Below are 7,126 nucleotides of genomic sequence, written 5' to 3' on the forward strand. Positions count from 1 at the left end.
CTCCTTCAGCTTTTTCTTGTCTGGGAAGCTCCTTATCTGTCCTGCAATTCTAAATGACAGCCTTGCTGGGTAGAGCAATCTTGGTTGTATTTTGTTGCTTTTCATCACTTGGAATATTTCCTGCAACTCCCTTCTTGCCTGCAAAGTCTCTGTTGAGAAATCAGCTGACAGTTTTATGGGGACTTCCTTGTAAGTAACTAACTGCTTTTCTCTTGCTGCTTTTAAGATTCTCTCTTTGTATTTAACCTTTGGCATTTTAATTATGATATGTCTTGGTGTTGGCCTCTTTGGGTTCATCTTGTTTGGGACTCTCTGTGCTTCCTGGGCTTGAATACCCATTTCCTTCACCAGGTTAGGGAAATTTTCTGTCATTATTTCTTGCTCTCTCTCTTCTCCTTCTGGTACCCCTATAATGCAAATGTTGGTATGCTTGATATTGTGACAGAGGCCTCTTAAACTCTTCTCAGTTTTTTGGATTCTTTTTTCTTTTTGCTGTTCTGGTTGGATGTTTTCTGCTACCTTATCTTCTACATCGCTGGTTAAATCCTCTGCTTCATCTAATCTTCTGTTGATTTCCCTTAATATATTCTCATTTACATTATTGTATCCTTTATTTCTGACTGGTTCTTTTTTTATGGTTCCCATCTTCATTTGTATGTTTCCCATCTCTCTGTTGAAGTTCTCCCTGAGATCATTGAGCATTCTAATAACCAGTGTTTGGAACTCTGTCTCTGACAGATTGCTTATCTCCATTTTGCTTAGTTCTTTTTCTAGAGCTTTGTTCCATTCTTTTATTTGAGATATGTTTCCTTGTCTCCCCATTTTGACTGCCTCCCTGTGTTTGTTTCTATGTATTAGGTAGGGCTGCAATGTCTTCTGGTCTTAATAGAGTGGCCTTATGTAGCAGGTGTGCTGTGGGGTTCAGTGGCACAGTCTTTCTTGTCACCTGAGCCACACACTCCAGGTGTCCTTTGTGTGGGTTGTGCGTACCCTCCTCTTTAGTTGAGCCTTGGTTGATAATTGCACATCAATGTGAGAGACTGACCCTTGGGCTCACTGGTTGTGAGGACTGGCCTTGACTACAGTGGAAGAGTTGTTGTGCGGGGGCTGATCCTACAGAGCAGGATCTGCCTCAGCAGGACTCTGGTGCCTGCCCAATCCATCCCTTGTGTGTGTCATACTTGGAGGGACCTGGGTAATGTTCCATCTCGTTTTGAAGCTGGCCACTGGGGGTGCCAGCCCCAGGACCACCTTCGAGGGGATCCACTGTAGGTCAAGTTCAGCCACAGCCTGTGCCTCACCCGGGGCCACCCGGCAGGAGCCACTAAGAAATCCAAAGATGGCTGTCGCTGTGCCATTCTTGGAAATGCCTTGAGAGGCCAAGCCGTGAATCAAGGCTGTCTGCTGCTAGTGCCACACTTAGGCCTGCTCAGTCAGAGGTACAGGACATGTTCAAGTCAGATGCTGCTTGTCTGGGATCCACAAACCTTTGAGAGACCCTAGGAAAACCTCCAGCTTGAGCTAAGGCAGGCAGTCTACACAAAAAGCCAGTGGAAGCGGCCTGGGTGTGCCCAAAAGTTGGGCTGGGTCAGGTCTTGATTCATCAGGGTGTGGCAAACAAACAGCAGAGACTCAGATAGGGCAGCCACCTGTGTCTGCATGTGGGGAAGCAGGAGGGCTCAGCAAAGTGACAATGGCCTCCACCAGCTCCCCCATCCAGGAGAAAGCTGCCTCTCCAACCCATGTCCCAAGCCAGACAACTCAGTTCCCCACCATATGTCCTGGCTGCTTCTCTAGCTGCTGCCCCAAGGCTGGGCCTCAGAGTGAGTGATTCTGTTAGTGGGTGAGTCTGCATGCAGTCCCTTTAAGAGGAGCACCTGGGAATGCAGCTACCCTCAGTCTCACTTAGTCACAATCTCCACTAGTTTTCACAACCAAAAATTATGGAGACTTCTCTCCTTGGCACTGGAACCCTGGGCTGGAGTGGGGCTGGCACTGCTCGCTCTTCTGTTGGAGGGGGGGTCCTCCCACAGATGAATAGCACTTTCGATCTTTAATGGTCACACGTGGGTGTGGGACCAGCCCGTGCTGCATCTCTGACCTTCTTACCAGACTGGAGGTGGCTTCTTCTGCAAGTCCTTATTTGAAGAGCTTCAGTTCAGTTTGATTTTAGGCGATTCTCAATAATGGTTGTTTTGTAGATTAGTTGTAATTTTGATGTGGTTGTAAGAGAAGGTAAGCAAAGTGTTTACCTACTGTGTCATCTTGGTTGTCCCCCTCTTCCTTACCATTTCTTACCAGATGAATCTTAATATTTAGCCAACCTTCTAAGGACAGATCCTTGGTGTTGCCAATTTTTCCCCTCTTTCAAGCAAGGCTCCAGTAAGCCCTGGATTGAGAGGATAATGTCCTTCCCCGATATCCATACAGCTGTCTTCTCTTTGCTAACTGGGGCCCCTGTTTCAATGTCACCTGTGTAGAGAGGTCCTCCCTGACTGCCAAACTGAGATAGACCTCCTTTCACTCTCTACCTCATTTCCTTTGATCATGCTCAGAAGTTACAACGGGAGCTCCATGGCACAAGGGGCTTTGGTTCACTCACTGCTGGGTCTTCAACACCTGGAACAGTGCCTGGCATAGAAAGGGCACTCAGATATTTATTGAATGAATGATTCCCTATTCATGCCTCTTGTCTCTTGAGATTCCTGCATCTCAAAGGATGCAGAAATTCTAGGTGTTCACATGTTAGGCATCCACTTTTTTATTTCTTAGGACAGCCTCTCCCCACCACTAAGGGGGAAGAAAAGAAACAACTCAGGTTCCTTCTTGAGCCAATTCCCTTCTCCCCCATTCCACACATGTCTGTCACATCAACCTCCCTGTGTCACACTGACTGCAGCAGTGAAAAAAACACCAAGTTCACACCTGCCTCCCCTTCTCCTCTACTTCTTTCCACCTCTCAACTTCCCCAGAAAGCAGATGACCATCTATAAATAAGCATTTCCTATATCTAGGCAACTTTTTACAGAAACTTGGGCAAAAGAAAAATTCCACTTGTGAATTTTCATGTCTTGGGAAATGTTTATTGGGCTAATGAGTATCGATGAAGAAGATGGAAAGTCTAGTGAGCCTCCTGGTGGGTTGGTGGGAGTTTGGGGAGATGAATGGATATAATTTCCTGCTAATATTTCTCCCTGGTCTTGGGAGACCAACAAGCCCCAGGGAAACTTGTTCTGATAACAAGCCTGGAGCATGGTTGCATGTAAATCTCATATCAATCTTAGGAAGTGATTATAAAATTATTATAATGATGACACACAATAGAATCTCCTATGTGCCAAGAAATGTTTTCAATGCTTCTGTGCGCTAGTTCATTTGTTCTTCACAACAACACCATAAGGCAGATACTATCCTTATCCCCATTACACAGATTAGGAAACTGAGGTGCAGAGAACATAAGTCACTTTCCCAAGGCTCCTTAAGAGGGGAGTGGCCAAACCAGAATTTGGATGCAACAGTCCACCTCTGAAAGCTATCACCTGGTGGTGCCTTTTGTGCCTTGTTGGTCAGGACCTAGTCACATGGCCACACTAGGCTGCGAGGGCAACTGGGAAATGCAGCTAAACTTAGGGGTTCTAGCACCATGAAAGAAGAGGAGACAATTTTGGGGAACACTGAGCCCTCTTCATGTAGTTAAGATACCCAAACTCAGGAGCGTACAACCACTCCCCATGATGGACCGGATAGCAGTTAAGACAGGCAGTGGCAGCAGATCATCTAGGAAGGCATATTGGTTAGCTGTTGCTAGTTGACATTATCTCGGGGTAGGTAGTGTCTCCAACATCCAGCTGGTGTCGAAGAATTGCTTAGTGGAATTGGTGTCAGAATCAGAAGATGTAACTTCCAAAATTCTATATCACTGCTGCCATATTCTTCTACTGGTCAACACAAGACACAAGGACAACAGATTCAAGGGTAGGAAAACAGAGGCAGGAGCAGGAGCTGCAAAAAAAAATGCATGATCAATTTTTAATATCCAAAATGAGAAAAAATTTAAAGGCAAAAGGAAAGTGGAGAGGGGGAAAGGAAGAGAAAGGAGTAACAAAGAAAAAAAGAATAAAGTCAGCTTATACATTGGTGGTGCCATCCAGGAGGTGGCTGCAGCCTCAGGGAAGGCACATTTTCCATGGAGGTCTAGGATTTTCTAGCTCAGATCCAAGTAGAGACAAAAACGCATCCATGTGTTACCCGCATCGTACTGACCCTGTCTTGTGGCCTTTCCCAAATTCATTATATCTAAGCCTCTCCTCAAGTTAAATGACATGGTATTTGAGTCAGAGTTTCTCAGGAGGCCTGGCACATAATGCATGCTCACTAAACACTAGTAGTGCTAAGAGTTGTTACGTACAGTCAGAGGGCCCACGCACTGAGGATTCACAGGGCTAATCCACACCAAGTACTTGGGACAGCCCCAACACTTAAAAAAGACCCAATAAATGCTGCTAGTGATATTATTGTTGCTGTGGCTTTTAAGAGGATGCATCAAACTGTTAGAAAATACAATGGAAGCTTGGTATGTATAGTAAATAGCTAAGGCTTTAGAGATGCACCATCCAATGCAGCAGCCAGTAGACACACGTAACCATGAAAATTTAAAGTAATTAAAATTAAATGCAAGTAAAAATTCAGTTCCGTGGCCACATCAGCCACATGTCAAGTGCTGAACAGTCAGTCACGCATAGCCAGTGGCCACCACATTGGATAGTGCTAACTTTAGAGGGTCCCAGCTCCTGTTGTAAGAGCTTTATGTGAATTAACTCATGTAACCCACACAACACCACTTTGGGGCAGGTTTCCTTACAATCTCTTTACAGATGAAGAAACCGAGGATCAGAAAATTACCACACTGGTGGAAGGACACAGAGCTGGGATTGGAACCCTGGCAGACCTGGCAGCAGAGTTTCTGCTCTCAAACCAGTTCTAGTCAATCACCTTCTTCTTATTGATCTTTTCAGTACGTTGAGGCGATTCCCCTTCTTCATCCCCTCATCTTCCCCCTACCCCTCTTTTCCCCTATCCTCCCTCCTCGTCCCTCCTTGCTTCGCCCTCCCCTCTCTCTCCTTTTTCACCCCTCTCCTGTACCCTATCCTTTCCTGCCTCCCCTTGCCCTTCCTTCTCTCTCCTAGCTTTCCTCACCCACTCTCGCCTTCCCCTCTGTTTACTTCCTCCTCGCTTCTTTCTTTCCTCCCACTCCTCTCTCCAAGCTCCTCCCGTCTCCCTTTCCTCACTCATCCCCTTCCCTCCTCCCTCCTTTTCCCTTGGTCCCCGCGGGAGCTGGCGCGCAGAGGCTTCCGGGAGCAGGGAGGCGGGCGTGGCCTCCGAGGCCAGGGGGTGGAGCGGGAGCCTCCGAGCTGCGCAGGCGCAGACTGTGCTCTCGTCGGGACAAACCACGGCAAGAGCCCAGCTGCTGTTGTTTGGTAGCCGATGAGTCCGCGCCGCACGCACGCCGGGTTCATTGACCTGTGGGGTTATCCTCGTGGGGGAGGACCACGCATTCCAGATCTCGGGGCGAGCACCCGGGGGGCGCTGAAGCCCCGCCCTGCCCCTCCGTGCCTCAGTTTCCTTGCCGGGAAAGTGGGTCAGGGATTGCACCCGTGCCGGAGTGGTCCGCGGGGCTCCACCTTCGGAATTGCGTTTGCTCAATGTTTTTTAGGTAACAGCAGCTTGGCCGCCGGCCGTTAGGAGCGTGTATCTCCTCTGCCGGGGCTGGACGGGCCTCCGGGTCACTTTGTCCACCTGGCGCCCACCCTGCCAGCGTCGCCCCAGCTCGTCACATGCAGATTCTTGGGCCACCCCTTAAAGACTTCTCAGATTCGCAGGCTGGGCCCCGGGGTGACGCTGAAGTTTCAGAGACCCCCACCCCCACCCCAGATCGTTAAGCGCTTGCAGAAGCCCCATCCGGTTTGCGCTACGAACCCCCCCCCCCCCGCGTTTTTTGCAGATGAGGAAACAGGCACCAAAAAGAAAAGGCCCCACAGCGGTGGGAGAGTTAGTGCAACTTAATAACACCTCACAACAACCCCACAAGCTCTTCACCTCACAGAAGAGGAAACCGAGAGGTATAGTGTGACCTGCTCAGGGACGCACAGCTGAGTGGCAGGGCTGGGATTCAAACTTAGTCGGGATCCAGGTCTGGGCGCTGTCAGAACCGTGGTCTCCGAGGCCATGCAGTGAGGGGGAGCTAGGGAATGTTAACGCTTGTGCTCCTGGATCTGAACAGAAAGAGCGTGATTCAACTTGACTCCTTAATTCTGAGATGCATTTCTTTCACACTTTAACATCTCCGAAACTAGGATGTGTCTTACCACTAATGCTACGTTGTCGTTTAATTAGCAGACTATTTTTTCCTTAGTGAGATAAAATCATGGTTTCTTTCAATCGTTGGTCTCTTAGAAATGAAATACAGTATTTAGTAGAGGACTCGTATATTGGTATTTGGTGTGGTTACGTGTATTAGTGTAATTATGGTATTTAATATGCGTGTATACCTACACCTTATATACAGGTATGTACGGTATTTAGCATATGTTTATATATACACTATATTTACAAGGATATACGGTATTTACTGTTTGCACACCTCATACATGCATATATGGTATTTGTTGTGTGTCAAATTTGTATGCCCATGTATATAATATCTAGAATGGTAATTTATATATAATCTGTTTATGTATATCTTCCATGCATGTATATATAGTATTTAGGGTTCAAGGTTACATGTTACATCCTGGCATACACTGTATTTAGTAGCATAACAGATACAAGATCACATATATCTTATATACACATATATGTGGTATTTAGTGTGTAGATTCGGCCACTTATACACATGGTATTTTTTTTTTATTAAATTATTTTTATTATGAAATACACATTTTTTTAGAATTAGTTTCAGCTGTACAACACAGTGCAATAGTCATACTTTTTACCCTTCAGAGTGACAACCCCCTCCCCCAATCCGCCACCCCATTTCCCCCCAATATCATACATATCTATTACAAATCCCTTGACTCCACTCCCACACTATACTCCACGTCCCATAACAATATATATATATATATAT

The 7,126-nt window shown here is 46.7% G+C and overlaps 1 protein-coding gene across 1 annotated transcript in view; it reads left to right on the plus strand.

The window, feature by feature from the left end:
• The first annotated feature begins 5,442 nt into the window (after positions 1-5,442).
• LOC109374342 (zinc finger protein 250-like) overlaps positions 5,443-7,126 on the plus strand; it is a 10,651-nt gene continuing 8,967 nt past the window's right edge. Inside the window, exons 1-2 of the mRNA XM_019628870.1 lie at positions 5,443-5,713; positions 6,002-6,119. The gene's annotated coding sequence lies outside the window, so the exon portion shown is untranslated. The remainder of the gene's footprint in view (positions 5,714-6,001; positions 6,120-7,126) is intronic.

The sequence above is a fragment of the Hipposideros armiger genome, unplaced genomic scaffold (assembly GCF_001890085.2).
Source record: "Hipposideros armiger isolate ML-2016 unplaced genomic scaffold, ASM189008v1 scaffold_813, whole genome shotgun sequence".
NCBI classification, from domain to species: Eukaryota; Metazoa; Chordata; class Mammalia; order Chiroptera; family Hipposideridae; genus Hipposideros; species Hipposideros armiger.